We start from the raw sequence: 16,534 nt of genomic DNA, 5'->3' as shown, positions 1-16,534 counted from the left end.
ACACTGCTTCCCTGACCCCCCAAAAATGATGAAAGAATCTTCCTAACAACCAAGCATCCCAATTCCTTCTGTTGGGAGAATTTTGATTTGGGGGAGAGGGTTTTAAAGTCTTCAGATTTGTTTTGGCTACTTTCAGGCCTCTTTGCTCTTTCATGGTTTATCCAAATTGATTTTATCCTTGTTCTCATGAGCCCCCTCTTCAGAAATGCTCCCTCCCTGTGGTCCTGCTGTTTTAGGCATGACCAGAGTTGATCCTTGGGAGGCCCAGAGGCCTGGAAAGTCCCAAAGCAAAAGGGGCTTTCATGGGAGTGGGTGTTATTCCTACTTTTCCCAAATGCTTTGCCTGCTATCTGGAATTCCAGCAGGGACCTTGCAGGCCTGGGGAGCGAGACCGCCCACGTGGGGATGGCCACAGGCCCATGGCCCATCCTGGGGCAGCTCCCTGTGCTACAGACGCTCCCTCCCCAGGCCCTGATAAAGGTCTCCAAAGCCTGGCTCTCCTCTAGCTTCTCCTAGAAGAATATTTGACCTCATTCACCTTGTAACTAACTAGACAGAAAGCTGCAGGTACTTGAATGAAATGAAGCTATTTAATTTAGGGGGTATTTTGGGAAATAGAAGCTTGGTTCTCAGTGAAGATACCTCATTAGTACATGCAGGTTTTTAACAACTTAAAAATGTTACTGAAAATGCCGTGCCACCATTGCATTAAACATACACTTAAAATCTTAAAAATATATATATTTAAAGAGAAGAATTGCCACCTCATCACTTGAACATTGTGTTAATTTTTGCATTCTTTCCCTTTCCCCCTTGAATGGCAATTGGCTCCTTGCAGGTATGTTACGTAATTTCACATACTTAATTGGCCTAGGTTTTTCATTTGTTTCAAGTCCTGTTTCTTGCCGCTGCGCCCCTGGTTTCCATAGACCAGAGCTGCTGTGTTGCCGCGGGGTCTCCTTTTAGTTTGTGCTTCCCGGCTGTCCAGGCCTTTTCCGTCCCTCCTCCTAAGGGAAGCAGCTGAGACGTCGCCCGGATTGTCACGCTCGTAAATAAGGCCAGCTGCCGCTCATCTGGGTCGTATTTTACGAATTTACCAAGCGCCCTCATGCCTTCGACGGGGGCGGGCAGGTGTTATTGTCACCACAAAGATGAGATCTCTCACAGGACTTCACAGCTGACACCGGGACCAGAGGCCACATTCTCTCCCTCTCCCTCTCGTGCTCTTTCTAGACCATCGCAGAACCAGCCTCAGATACAGACCGGTCTTTGAGCTTTAGTTCTGGAAGATGGGGTGATAACAGTGCTCTCTCATAGAGCCACTGCCAGGCTGAGTGGGCTGTGACGTGCTTAGGACGGTGCTTGCTGACAGTGCAGCGAGCTTTTAGGAGGGGTAATAGGACCCCCATTATGTGCTGGACACTTTGGGGGACAGACAGATCGTGTGGCTCAGGCACACCACCCAGAAATGCAGATAAGACCCCAGCCCAGAGAGCCGTCATGCAAGATGGGAAGATTGGGCCCATGTGTGTGACCTCCTGACTGTCCTGCACCTACGTCTCATGGCCCAGCCTCCGGAGGTCACCGCCTTTCCTTTGCCAGGGCAGGTCGACCAGCAGGCCAAGGATGAACATGGGGCGGCTTATAGAGCTGAACTAACGATTGTTTGCGGGAACACGGTGCCCTCTAGCCAGGGATCTTGGCGTGCTCTGTGGGCTTTTTAACCTCAGCAGTGCCGCCAGCCCATTTCACAGATCCAGGCTGTGGCCGCCAGGCATTCTGCTCCCATCCTTGCCTCACGTGCTACCCTATGTGTCACCGAGCACGCACACAGGCACAAAGGTTCAAACCACCAACAGGGGAAGGGTGTGGTGTGTGAAGGAAGGGGAGTTCCTTCATTCATTCAGGCAGTATGCGCTACAATATCCTGAACCCCAGTCTAGCTGCTGGGGTGCAGCTGTGGGCAGGAGAGAACCTTCCGGAGCTCTCTGACCACAGATGAGTGCATGCGATGCAGGGGAACACAGCAGGGCCCAGGGCTGGGGGTCTGGGAGAGGAGTGGTGACCGGAGGGTAGTGAGGGCAGAGTCCTGAAGGAAGTGGGGAGTATCTGGGAGGGTCCGGAAGCATTGTCTGCTTGAGGAGCTCGAGGCCACTGGGGTGGAGGGCAGTGAGCAAGGGTGAGGGGGCGGCCACCTGGCAGCGAGGTCGCAGGGGCCAGATCTTGCATGGACTTGCATGAATTTGGACTCGGTAGTAATGGAGGAAGCCTCTGGAGGCTTTGAAGGATGTGGTCTGCAGTGGGATCTGAAAGTGTGGGGCTTGGATTGTTAGCTGGGGAGGGAGCTCTCCCATCGACCTTGGCACAGGACTGCGACTTGGGAACCTCCCACATCTCCTGCATTTCTGGCTTATCCAGGAACCTCTTGCCGTAAACCCTTGAGGAAGGCTGCCCCCACTCTGGACATTGCAGCGATCTCCTAGGGACTGACGTACCCCTCTCCAGAATGCCGGGCCCCAGCCACTGCGGCTGTGTGCTTTTGCAGAATTGCGTCTCTCAACTGGGAGCTTCTGGGACTCGGTGCCTCTCTGTACTCCCCTCCGTGAGTGGCACAGAGTAGGCCTCCCCAAAGCTGGCAGGGGAGAGAGGAGGTAAATCCCCAGACTAGGAGGCCAGCACATGGGGGAGGCACGTAGAAGGGAAGGAGTTATTTTTAGGGCCAGGATGGGCTCTCGAGGGTCGGGGGTCAGGGTGGAGAGGTAGGTCTCATTGGGACACGGCAGGGGCATCAGGGACGCCCTTCCCATGCTGTGGGCAGTCGCCCCATTCCACTGCTCAGTTTTGGAGGTGACAGCTGGGATGGCAGCTGAAGCCTCGAGGCCAGCCTCTTCCTCTCACTTGCCTCTTTGAGAGGTGTTTCCCTTTGGGGGGTGGGAGTTCCGGTTCTTTGTCTCATCCAGAAGGAAAAGATAGCTTTGGAACGGCTGCAGAAATCCCCTGAAGGATGGTTCTGGCTAGATGACAAGACAGGGACTTTTTGGAAGGAATAAGTCATGCTAGAGCCTGAAGGACAGGACTTCCTGGCACCCCTCTTTGGCTGGCAGTACCCCACAGCCAGGAACCCACTTAGGTCAAGGCCTGGCTGGGAGACTGTAGATTTGCCTTTGGATTCAATCATTAAATTTTTTAAAAATATTTATTTATTTGAGAAAGAGAAAGCACAAGGGGCAAAGGGAGACGGAGACAAGCAGACTTCCCAGTGAGCGGGGAGCCCTACTCGGGGCTCAATCCCAGGACCCTGAGATCATAACCTGAGCAGAAATCAAGAGTCAGATGCTTAACCGACTGAGCCACCCAGTGCCCCTCAGTCATTAAATTTTTTAAAAGTCTGTGAAACAGATAGTCAAAGAGTCAATAGTCTCATTTATTCAACAGACATACTCAATAGATAATTTTGAGCAGTAACTATGCACCAGGCTTTTTTCTAGGAACTAGGAATATGGCACGTGAACAAAACAAAAATTCTTGCCCTCATGGTCTGGTCTTATGACAAGAGGTCATCTGTAAAGAAAGACCCCTGGAATCTTTAAACAGTAACACTGGAGTTCATGTAGGCATTGGTTTAAGGATCATTAGCTTTGTGATAGAGAGGCAGGGATGGTGGGAGCAGTCAGGAAGTCCAGGGAAGCAGGAACAGTGCCGTCGGAGGCCACTCTTGCGATATGGAGGGTGTCGGGGAAGAATGAGATTCTGTTTACAAAGTTGAACGTGTAAATGGCTATTTCTGAACGTGTCGATATTGCAGAAGTAACGTATCCACCACTGGTGTTCTGATGGGCCAAGTGATATTGAGTCTTTTCTTCGTGCCCTGGTACATGGAACTGGTGGGAAAATGTGCTCCCTGCTCTAGGGACTGACATGGCTAAGCAATTTGTAAACAAAACACGGGCAAGTCTGTCAGAGTCACTTCATGTGCCTGGGCTTGAGAGCTCTGGAAAGAACTCGGTGAGAGCAGTCAGGGAAGGCTTCCTGGAGGAGGTGGCCTCTTGTCAGAAAGAAGTGGGCAAGGGGTTCTCAGAGGTGGTGACAAGTGAGCATGGCTGTGTCCATCGGGCAGTCTGGGCTGTTACAGTGGAGTTGGCGATGGGAGTGGGGCTGGAGGTTTGAGGGCAGGGGATAGTGCAGACCAGTGGGGGCTTGACTGGTCCATTGAAGGTTTTGCAGCCGAGGATAACCTGGTAATGGTGGTGGTTTTGAGTACTTAAGGGGTCCGCGATGATGGGAGGGAACTGGGAGCAGAGGAATGTGAGTCCAGGGAACCAGGGTCCTATCCAGCACGTTACAGGGTCAGAGATAAATCCCTCACTCTTTCTGTGCCTCAGTTTACCTCATCTGTAAAATGAAAATAAGATTTTTAATCCTGGCTATTTCACGGACGACTTGCGAGTCTTTTCTTTAAGAATAGATGTAACAATACTTTAAAAAAAAGAAAGTAAACTGTTAACTCAAGAAAGAAATCCAGGCTCCTGGTGTCAGGATCCCCTTCTCACTCCGCCTTTCTGCGCCTAGGAGACAGCGAGAAGTGAGAGAGGTCTCTCATATGCTTGTGGATAAATGACATGGGCCGCGCATCAGAGAGCCTGGGGGTGGGGGGGCAGTGAGCTTAGCAGCATGCTACCCAGCTTCCACATCATCCTCACACAACCCCTGAGGAAGGGAACTGATAGGACCCTGAGCCGGGGTGCAGTCCCAGGGTCGCACAGCTCATCGGCAGTGGAGCCCGACAGATGAAACAGGGCGCTGACAGACTGTCCTGCATTCGTCGGCCGGGACTGCATTAACGAAGTGCCACGCACTGGGGGCTTCAAACACCGAGATTCATTTTCTCACAATTTGGAAACTGCAAGTCCAAGATCAAGGTGTTGGTAGGGAGGACTTCTCCCGAGCCTCTCTCCTTGGCTCAGTGATGTCCACTTCTTGCTGTGTCCTCACGTGGCCTTCGTTCTGGGTCTATCTATGTCCTGACCTTCTCTTCTTCCAAGGAGACCAGTCCCAATGGATTAGCGCCCACCCTAATGACCTCATTTTACGTTACTTACGTCTTTATAGGCACCATCGCCAAATGCCATCATGTTCTGAGGTAGTGGGAATTAGGACTTTGACATATGAATGGACGTGGAGGAGACATAATTCAGCCTACAACACATTCATTCAGGATTGCCAGAATGCGCCCTTTTGAGTGCAAAGGCACACTCCTGGAGGCAAAGGGGTGAGAGTTGTGCAGTTTCTGGGGGCTGCCAGAGATTTGATTTGGGGGCAGGGGACCCCATTGAGAGATGGACAAGGAGAACATAGATGAGTGAGTGGTCTAGATGCCCAGCAAACTTGAATTAGAGTCACTTGAGTAAATTTCGTAAATGAAAGAACCCCTACACTTCAAAAAAGTCCAATTAATTTTTTTTTTAAGATTTTACTTATTTATTTGACAGAGAGAGAGAGAGCCAGAGAGTACAAGCTAGGGTGGGGGATGGGGAATGGCAGAGGGAGAGGGAGAAGCAGGCTCCACGCTGAGCATTGAGCCCAATGTGGAACTCGATCCTAAGACCCCGGGATCATGACCTGAGCCGAAGGCAGACGCTTAACCGATGGAGTCCCCCCAAGCTCCCCCAATTAACGTGCTTTATAAAAGATTTCATAACAGGTTTCCTTTACATACCCAACCTCACTGGTATACTTAGAAAAGTGATTTGATTTAACAACATGTGATTAAAGTACTACGTTTTCAGAGCCTAGCCATTAAAAGCAAGAGGGACAGCCTGTAATTAAGATTTTGCTGAACCTTCTTCCTCCAAAGACCAGTTCGGTTCACAACAGCTGACAGTTAAAGCAGCTGAGACACTCCTGGGCCTCTAGGGTCTTCTGTTCTAGCTAAGTGTGTGCAGGGACCTGAGTGGCCTTGGGGAGGGGGGCACCGACCACCTGGTCCCTGCCTGGGGCTGGGTCACACCTCCTGCTGCCCTAGGGGTGGGCCTTAGATCTGTGCCGGCAGCAACCTAGTTCTTCTTGACTTGTCACTCGGGGGCAGGGATTGGTCCCCTGTCAGTTTAGAGGGCAGGGAGACAAACGGTGAATCTGGAGTTTTGGCCAAACCTCCAAGCAATTTCAACCTGTAGACATTCGACTCCCCTCACCAGAGCTGTAAACATGGCCACATTGACTGACTAACTTCCAGTCCTTCCTGTAAGTGGAGCACGTTGCCCGGCACAGGGGAGGAAGCAAAGATCTGAACAAGGCTCCTTACCCATTCATTCCCAAGTTGGGGGGAGGGGGAGCATGGTGAGGCCAAGAGGGCAGAGCATGTAAAACCAGGGAAGAATGTGTGTGACCGATCCATTTGCAGGGAAGCATGTCCTGATTCTCAGAGCGTAAAAGCCAGCAATTACTAGAAAGAAGAACACTTGACATCTGGGGCAGAGGAGACTGGGGTTTAATACAGCCAGTTGCTGTCTAGGTGTTAGATTCTGAGTCTGTCCTTACTTTGTGAATATTTTTTAAAAGTTTTATTTATTTATTCATCAGAGAGCACAAGCAGGGGGAGAAGCAGGTGGAGGGAGAAGCAGGCTCTCCACTGAGCAGGGAGCCCCGTGCGGGACTCAATCCTAGAACCCTGGGATCATGACCTGAGCCAAAGGCAGATGCTTAACCGACTGAGCCACCCAGGCGTCCCCTTCCTTCGTGAATGCTTAGAGGCTACTGTGTACAGTACTGTGCTGTGTCCTGAGGAGGTCGTCTCCTCCAGCTGGAGAGCCTTTAAGTGTGGTTGTAGAAAATCAAGTACTGATGAATCACGGAACTCCGCCTCTGAAACTAGTAATACACTATATGTTAATTAATCAACTTGGTCAAGACACATTTTTAAAACACATTGCTAGATTGCTTTTGCTGGGTTTTTGTTACCGTATGTGGGGTTTTTTTCTTAATATATATGTTACGGCCTACAATTTGTCTTCTTGATTGTTTTTTGAATCAGGGTTATACTGTGCTAATAAAATGAGTTATCAAGTGTGAAAAAAAAAAAAGAAAGTCAAGGGGGCGCCTGGGTGGCTCAGTTGGTTAAGCCTTCCACTCGGGTCATGATCCTGGGGTTTCGGGATCCAGCCCCATGTCAGGCTCCTGCTCAGCGGGGAGCCCTCCTTCTCCCTCTCTCTCTGCCTGCCACTCCCCCTGCTGTGCCTTCATTCTTTCTCTCAAATAAATAAATAAAATCTTAAAAAAATAATAAAGTAAAACTGATTAAAAAAAAAGAAAGTCAAGTACTTCATCCCTGCCTCGAAGGGATATGCAGACTAGTAGAGGGGACAGACATTGGCCCACAGAGTGAAGAGAAAAGCCCAGGGCCTGGGGGTTTCTGGAGGGGGCCTGGTCCGGCTTGGGGAAGTCAGGAAAGGGTCCTTATGGAAGGGTGGAGTATGTTGAGAGTTAAATCAAAGGGTGCAGAGGAGGGTCATTCTGGCCAAGAGGTGGAGAGAGAGTACTTAAGCCGGAAGGCACATGATGTGCAAAGGCCCTGTGGTGAGAACGTGCACGTGGGTAGGGGTGAGTCAGCTACTTCTTAGGACACAGGGTCAGAGGGCAGTGGCAGGAGGTGAGGACTAGGGCTGGAGAGACGAGCAGGTCCCCTGGGCTGGGGGACCACAGTCCTGGGGAGTCTGGACATGGCCCCACCCCTTAACGTGGTGTTCCGAGGGCTCATTCGGACCCCTTATTGGCATCCAAGCTGGAGGATTTGTTCTTTGATTCTGCTGTGAGGTGTAGATGGCCTCCTTGTCCTTCCCACCGGGCCGCCTGGTTGTTCTCTGAGCTGTGGCTGCCTCTGCCCCTTCCTGCCCATGCAGATCTCTTCCGAGCCTGGCAGCTTTACTATTAGGGGTATATACGCCAGCTCAAAGGAGCCAGACCCTGCATATTGCTTAGTGCCAGAGAAATAACCAGGGTTGTTTAAGATGGGGCTTATTCATCTCCTGCATAAAAGGTAGGCTGCCCTGAGCTGGTATGCTGGTTCCATGGAATCTAGTCCACTTCCAGTATTTTGCTCCACCATCCTTTGCCCGCAGCCCCGTTACTCAAGGTCACCTCATGGTCCCACAGGGTGGCTGGAGTACCAGCCACGTGGGCAAGGAGGAGGAGGAACTGGGATCACTTTTCACTGGGCCACCCCATGTGCAAGAGAGTCTGGGAAATGTCACTTTGCAGCTGAGCAATTACCGAAGGTTCTGAACGGGAGAATGGATACAGAGTATCCGCCATCAGCCTCTGCCATGGCCTCTTGTAAGAGTGAGCCGTGGAGGACCAGCAGCTCCCTGAGAGCCTGGCCCCACGTGCCGTCTCTTTGTCTGCAGCACGCAGCCCTGCACGGCACATAGGGGACGCGGCTGAAGGGGCTGATGAATTGAGACCGTGACACAGAGGGAACTCCAATTCTGAGTAGCTACCAGCAAGCCCAGGTGACCAAGCAGGTTGTACTTGGATACATCTCAGAGAAGAGCGGGACTGCGTGGGCTGGAGGTCTCGTCCCCCTTCTTACCTTCCTTATCTTCTTCGAGCCTCAGTTTCTCTCTCTTCAGAAAGGGGATACTCCTACCCTGGCAGAATTGAGACAAGGGTCAAATGAGACTATGGACCGTACAGAACTATATACCTGTGAGTTCATGGTGGTGATAAGTAGCTTGGGAGCTTCGCAGACTCTCTTCTTCCCCTCGGTAAAGTCTGGCAGATTAGATAACTTTTCTGAGCTCGATTATATTTACTGACTTCTCTCAGAGTCTCCACTGCACTCGCCCCGGTCACAGGGATCATAATACCCCCTTGTGATTTCAGCCATCTTTCTACTGAAGAGCTCAAAGCCTTAAGGACCTGTGAACCATCTAATATTCCCAGATGCAGAAGGAGCCAGAATTATTTTTTCCATCTGGAAAATGGGCAGGTACTCATCCAGGGTCAGAGCTGCAATTTAAAAACTGGCCTTTTGACTCCAAGCCGAGAGTTCTTTCTCCCATAATAGTCTGTAGAGACCTTTTGTTGTAAAGCAACAGAAACAGCAGTACAAAACAGTTCTTAGTCCGAGGCCCAGGACACAAAACGGGGAACAGAATTCCACTGGCTGTCCTGCTCCACAAGCTACCTCCCTGGAAACTGCCCCTAACTCTTGCTGGAGTAAGAAGTAGAAAACCCAGCCTTCCCCTTCACTGGAGAGATAAGGAACTTGGTGACAGGGATAGATGTGCCCACGCCTGGCTTGGCTCCAGCCTGGGGTGGAGACCCTCATCATCCAGCCCCATCTCCTAATCCAGCTCAGACTCCCAAACAGGTTCTCAAGTGCTTTCCTGCTTTTTTTTGGGGGGGGGGGGATATATATATATATATACTGTATGGCATAACCACGTAACTCAAATACAAGTAATTATAATTTCTTATCCATTTTCCTTTTACTTTTGAATGCTTTCTATTTTCTTCCAAGCTTCCTAACTTTTTAATGAATCTGCCCCGTGTCTCTTTTCTTGCTTTCTCTGTGGTCTACATGCAGTATCTAACAGAATTTGCAAATAAAGTCAAAATAAAAGGACATGCTCTGGAAGCAATACCAATGTTCCATCAACAAATCAATGAATGGATAAAAAAAAAAAAACCCAATGAATGAATGGATACATAAAATGTGGTGTATCCGTATGAGAGAATATTAGTTCCCGTAAAAAGCAATGAGGTGCTGACACGCTTCAGTGTGGATGCACTTCAGAAACGTGACGCTAAATGAAAGCAGCAGACACAAAAGTTACATGTTGTCTGATTCCATTTATATGAGCTGCCAGGAGTAGGTAAACCCATAGAGACAGAATGAAGAGAGGAGGTTAGCAGGGGCGAGGAGGTGGGGGGGGAGAGGAAATAATCACTTGATGGGTATGGGGTGGGAGGTGGGGGGGTTCTTTTGGTGTTAATAAAAATGCTTTGGAACTAGGGGCGCCTGGGTGGCTCAGTTGGTTGAGTGTCTGACTCTTGATTTTGGCTCAAGTCACGATCTCAGGGTCACGGGATTGAGCCCCAAGTCAGGCTCTGCGCTCAGCAGGCAGTCTGCTTGAGACTCTTCCTCTCCCTCTGCCCCTCCCCCCACTCACACACACTCTCTCTCTGTCTCTGTACAGTAAGTAAATAAATAAATAAACGGATAAGTAAATAAATAAAATCTTTTTGAAAAATGCTCTGGAACTAGATAGAGGTAGTGGCTGCACAACATTGTGAAGGTTCTAAATGCCACTGACTTGCTCACTTTAACATGCCTAAAATGGTTAATTTCATGTTATGTGAATTTCGCCTCAATGATTAAAGAAAAGATATACTCTGACCTTTGCAAGTATTGTTTGCATTTTGTCCCCAACCACCCACACCGCCCTTCCTTCTTGCCCTACCTCCTCCTAGAAGTAACAATTTTTTTTTTAAACTTACATTGAAAATTTCAAACAGATGTAAAAGTAGACAGATTAGTATAACGAACCACGGTGTGCCCATCACCCAGCTTCCTCAAATATCATCTCGTGGCAGGCTTGATTCTTTTCTGCTGTTCACTGGTCTATCCATGGATTACTTGAAGCAAATCCCAGACACCATATTATTTCACTTATAAATAATTCAGTATATATATGAGAGATAAGAACCCTTAAAAAAAGCATAATCAACATAATCACAATAGGGGAGGACTGTTTGTTTTTTTTTTTAAGATTTTATTTATTTATTTATTTATTTGACAGACAGAGAGAGAGCACAAGCAGGGGGAGCGGCAGGCAGAGAGAGAAGGAGAAGCAGACTCCCCTCTGAGCGAGGAGCCCAATGCGGGGCTCGATCCCAGGACCCTGGGATCATGACCTGAGCCAAAGGCAGCCACTTAACCAACTGAGTCACCCAGGCACCCCAGGTAGCACTTTTAATAATATTTTGTTTCTTTCATATTTCTTCATGCACTACAAGGAATATATTTTTTTCCCTTTTCTTACATTAAAGGGAACATACTGAAAATGCTCTCCTGTACCTCGGTCCTTGCACCTGTCAGAATATTCTGTAGACCTCGCCCACATCAGCACATAGTGATCCTCTTTGGGTTTTTTCCAAGTGTGTAATATTCTGTTATATGGCTGTGCTGCAGTTTATTTGCCCATCCTCCATTTCTGGACGTTTGGGTGTTTTCCTGATAGTCTGAGCTGGACACTGCAGACTGAGGGGTCGAAGGCAAATCATGTTTGCTCCTGGCCCCCATGAGCCTGGGCTAGGCAGATTTTTCCGAAACAGAACCATTAGAGAGAGAATCCCCCTGAGACCCTTTATTCTTCTTTATGTGATATCTCTATGTGGTGTTGCTAAATGGTATCTCTGTGTGGCATCTCTAAGTGGTATCTCTGTGATATCTCTATGAGGCATCTCTGTGGCATCTCTATGTAGTATCTCTCTATGTGGTTAGCTTGGACTTCCTTCCAACATGGTGGTCTCAGTGCAGTTGGACTTATTTCAAGATGGCTGGCTCCCCTCAGAACAGAAAAGCAAAACTTCTAGGCCTTCTTCAGGCTCAAGCCTGGAACAGACATAATGTCGCTTCTGCTGCATGCTGAACATCTGTTTGCATGCTGGGAAGTGTGGCTACTATTCCATCCACATAGGGAATGTAGGAGAACATCTGGATACTCCATATCATGAGGCAGAGCACTGGACTGTCAGAGACCCAGCTTTTGGGGTAACTTCCTGTGTGACCTAGCCCAAGACTCACTCCCTCTCTGAATCCAAAATGAGGGAAATAGAAGTATCAGCCGGTCGCCTACCTGCCTCGCTGGCTGCTGTGAGGTTCAAATGCGATAAGATGGTAATAGCCATGGAAGGCCTTGGCAGCTGGGTTCAGCAGGGTTTTGGGCACTTCCCTCCCTGGAGCTCCCACCTCGAGATACAGCAAGTCCCGCCTCTGTTGCCAGGATTCCTGGGGGCAGGATCTGGGAGCATAGGCACCCACTGGGGGTGGTGGGTAGGGCTCGAGCCCAATGGGGCGTAGGGGGCTAACTTTTACTGAGTGTTTAATACCCACTGAAGGGCTTTATGCTTTGCATCTTGTATCCTCAGAGCAGTTCTGTAAGGTAAGTGTCACTTTTGCCCCTTGGATAGATGTCTCCACAGTGACACAGCTGAGTGACAGAGCCAGAACTCCAGCTTGGGCCCATCCGGCTCCCCACCTCATGCCCTTTACCCACAGAGCCTGGCGCTGGCTGGGGAGAGAGACTCTTGGCAAAATACCAGAATTTTCCTTACTGTGAACACTGTCGACTTTAATTAGATTAATTTTCACTTTTCTTTTGCCTTCAGGGGGTTCAAAGATGATACAGTGGGATTTCAGCAGTGCACTGTGAGTAGAACTGAGTGAGCACCTCCAAGCCTGAGAATCAGCCAGAGGCACATTTATTTATCCATGTGCCCCCCGCCCCCCAAGAAGCCCCTCTCGTCCCATGAGGGGAGGGAGGGTCTGTGGAGACCCAGCCTCTTAGTCTAGTTCTGTTCTCCTGGTGTGTTCTCGGCTCCCCAGCCCTGACCCACACAAATGCCACCTGCCCGGCGTGCAGTTTTACGAAAGCTATTTTGTGCATGCGTCCGCTCTGGGCTGTGGCCCCGGCCCCCAGGTCTGGTTATCTGGAATAAATAACCACTCCGGCCGTCTTCTCCTTCTGAGGGAGACTGCCCAAGGAAGGGTGCTTGTCTGCATCAAGGCCTTAGGAAATGAGAGTGCTTTGCCCAATCTCAGCCTTGCTGTTTCATCCCGGGAAGCCCACAACACACGTTTGTGGAGGGCCCAGGGCATGCTAGGCGGGCCCTGAGCTGGAGAAACGTGCCTCGTGGAACAATTGGCCTCAGAGAGAACTTGCCGAAGAACAATTGGGGCTTGTGGATGGTCTCTCGCTGACCTTGGGCAGCAGTGGCCGCGTGCAGGGCCCCCAGGCGTGCCCGCCTGCCCCGGCTCGGGAGCCTGCCTTCTGGGAGCTGTGGGGGTGCGGTCACTCGCACCCAGGCTGCCCGGGGCAGTGCTGACCTTTGGAAGGGCAGACATGTGGCCTTTGGGGCTTTGCCAGGCCAGCCACCAGCCTCTGCTGTTCAGCATGGTGCTTTCCCTTCTCCTCCCCTGGCCATTTTTATTGGAAAGCCAGAAACACATAAGTATTTCTCAAGAGTTGTGGGAAGCGGGGCCCACGGGTACCTCCCAGCCTTTTTCTGAGATGAGGCTTTTGTTCATCTGAAGAGCTTTGCCCGTTTGCCCTACCTCTCACTGGCATCCTCATCCGGGGCCTGTCTCACTGCTGTCCTCGCTTTCTGGGTCCCCTTTCTCTGCGGGTCTCTACTTCAGCCAACACAAACGCCAGAATAAGTAGGCGAAAAGCCGCCTCTGAACGGGGACTCCTGTTTTCCAGATTCACTGTGCCAGCCAAGGCAGAGCTGTTTAATCGCGAACACTCAGTTTCCAGCAAAACCAAGTAAGACATGGGCCCGAACCAGGTAAGACATGGGCCCGTGGAGGCCCAAGTACAGGATTTATGTGTGACACAAACAGAGCAAAGAGAAAAAGGACATAGGTTAGGATTTGGTCTGCTCAGCTGTACCTTTTAGAATTCTTCTGTTGTCATCTGCCATTCCCTAGTCTGCCTCATAAGCTTGGTGTTTGGGGATTTCAGGGCTTGTGTCTCGTCTGGTTTTGGGTCTTGGCTTTCTCCAACAAGGGAATAGTATTCTAAAAGGTGGAAATTGCTAATTGTTCTTAAAATCTGGAGAGCCACTTATGGGGATGTGTGATATTCGAGCCCTTTTTGTTGCCAGCCGCCCTAGGGAATGTGGATACGGTGCCTCCAGGAGAGTGTCTTGAGGGGAATTACTGAAGAGAAATCGTTGTACCCACTCATGAAAAGCCACCAAGAGTGAATCTGATCAGAGGGACATGTGGAAGGCGTGAGGGGGGAGGTCTGACTCAGGCACAGCGTCGGCCTGAGTCAAGGCCTCTCTTCCCTGTCAGTGACCCGGCAGGAGAGGGGTCTGCCCAGGGTCCCTGTGTCATACTATGGTACTGAGCATAGATGGCTGGCCTGGGGACTCAGACCGACTCTCGGGAACTTGAGGTTCGAGACATGAGGAGAAAACCACAAGAAGTTATGGCTCCAGAAAAATACTGCCTCAACCAACCGAGGCAGGGGAATTCGTGTAAAATGGACCCTTACGTGTGTCCCTGCCATGGGACCAGAAGGTGGTGACGGAGTTCAGGTGTCTGAGGCAGGTGGTGTCCAGAGTCACATCCAGAAGAAAATAGTCTCATTCGGGGGATCTGTTATTCCTTTGCCCTAAGAGATGTGAATCCAGACAGAGTGGGGGATCGGCTCCTGAGACGCGCCCTTCCGTCTGACTTCTCTCGCACTTCCTCTTGGTCTTTCTTCTCTTGTCTTCAGCCAGGCCAAGTACGTATGTGCTGTGGCCCTGCATGGGTCCTCATCTCTAGCTCTTCCCCTAGAATTTCTCTAAAATAAAAGCTTTATTGAGATATAATTCACATGCCACAAAATTCACCCTTTTAAAGTAGGCAGCCTTTTCTGATTTCACTCGTATGTGGGATTTAAGAAACAAAGGAACAAAGGAAAAAGAGACAGAGAGAGACAAACCAAGAAACAGACTCTACTATAGAAAACAAACTGAGGGTCACCAGAGGGGAGGTGAGTGGGTGGATGGGTGAAAGAGGAAGAGGTGATGGGCATTAAGGAGTGCACTTGTCATAATGAGCACTGAGTAATGTCTGGAATTGTTGAATCATTAGATTGTAAGCCTGAAACTAATTTAACATTGTATGTTAGGTATGCTGGAATTAAAATTAAAAACTTAATAAAAAATAAAAATAAAGTAGGTGGCTTTTAATATATTCACGATGTTGTGCAACCAGCACTATTATCCAGAACATTTTCTAGATGCATCATTTTCTATTTTATCTTATTTTATCTTATTTTATCTTATTTTATCTTATTTTATCTTATTTTATCTTATTTTTTATTTTATTTTATTTTATTTTATTTTATTTTAGAGAGAGAGAAAAAGCTTGCCCGCAAGGCAGGGGACAGGGAGGGGCAGAGGAAGAGAGAGAATCCCAAGCAGGCTCCATGCCCAGTGAGGAACCCAATGTGGGGCTTGAGACCATGACCCGAGCTGAAATCAAGAGTCAGATGCTAAACCGATTGAGCCACCCAGGCGCCCTTAGGTGCATCATTTTCTAGAACAGTGCCACCCAGAGCATTTCCATTACCTCCTGTACCCATTTGCAGTCCTTCCTTATTTCTCCCCAGCTCTCTCAGCCCTAGGCAACAGTTAATCTACTTTCTTTCTCTATAGATTGGCCTATTTGGCACATTTCACATAAGTGGAGTTATATAATACATGGTCTTTTGTGTCTGGCTTCTTTCCCCTAGTATAGTGCTTTCAAGGTTCATGTTGTAGCATGGATCAGTGCTTTCTTCCTTTTTATAACCAATAAATGGTTATACCGCATTTTAATGTATCCATTAGCCACTGGGTGATCATTTATGGGTTGTTTCCAAACTTCAGTTATGAAATAATGCTACCATGAGTGTTCATGTATATGTTTTCATGTGGACATATGTCTTTAATTTTCTTGGATATGTACCTAGGAGTAGAATTGTTGGGTTATATGGTATTCATCTTTTGAGGAATTGCCAGGCTGTTTTCCAAAGTGGCAGCACCATTTTACAATCCCATCGGCAATGTATGAGGGTTCCATTTTCCCTACATCCCCACCGACACGTGGTATGGTGTGTCTTTTTGATCATAGCTGCCCTGGTGGATGTGAAGTGTCGTCTCACTGTGGTTTTGATTTGCATTTCCTTAATGACTAAGGATGTCGAACATCTTTTCACGTGCTTTGTCGTGTTAAAAGCCCAGGTGTACCTGTTCATCCAAGGGCTTGTGCCAATTGTATGTCTTCTTTGGAGAAATGTCTCTTCGAATGTTTGCTCGTTTCCTAATTTGGTGATGTGTCCTTTTATTGCTGAGTTGTAAGAATTCTTTATATGCCCTGGTTACTAAGCCCTTACCAGATCCATGATTTGCAGTCTTTTCTCCTGTTCCATGGGCTGTCATTTCACTGTCTTGATGATGTTCTTCGAAGCCCAGTGTTTTAAATTTTGATAGAGTCTAATTTATCCTTCTTTATTTATTATTTCATTGCTTGTGCTTTTGTGTCATAGCTGAAAAACTGTGGCGTCATCCAAGGTCACAAAGATTTATTCATATGTTTTCTAAGAGTTTTGTGATGTTCTTCCCTTTAGGTCTGTGATCTTTTTGGGTTAATTCTGACGTCCGATGTGAAGTGCAAGTCCGGCTCATTCTTTTCCGTGTGGATGTCCTGTTGTCTCATGCTGCTTGTTGAGAAAACTATTCTTTCTCTATCGATTGGTCTTTTTTTTTTTTTTTT

General features: G+C 48.8%; 1 protein-coding gene across 5 annotated transcripts in view; it reads left to right on the top strand.

Moving 5' to 3' along the window:
* CTIF (cap binding complex dependent translation initiation factor) overlaps positions 1-16,534 on the top strand; it is a 308,542-nt gene that overhangs the window by 42,053 nt on the left and 249,955 nt on the right. For 2 of the 5 annotated variants that reach the window (XM_008691819.2, XM_008691780.2), the window contains exons 1-2: positions 12,389-12,430; positions 13,485-13,569. The exons of 1 other annotated variant lie outside the window; for it this stretch is intronic. The gene's annotated coding sequence lies outside the window, so the exon portion shown is untranslated. Of the gene's footprint in view, positions 1-12,388; positions 12,431-13,484; positions 13,570-16,534 lie in introns of those variants that run through there. 2 more of the 5 variants (XM_008691789.2, XM_040632531.1) reach the window with 2 other exon arrangements.

Source organism: Ursus maritimus, unplaced genomic scaffold (genome assembly GCF_017311325.1).
Source record: "Ursus maritimus isolate PB19 unplaced genomic scaffold, ASM1731132v1 scaffold_18, whole genome shotgun sequence".
Classification (NCBI taxonomy): domain Eukaryota; kingdom Metazoa; phylum Chordata; class Mammalia; order Carnivora; family Ursidae; genus Ursus; species Ursus maritimus.
This window is presented reverse-complemented; position numbering and strand designations above follow the sequence as displayed.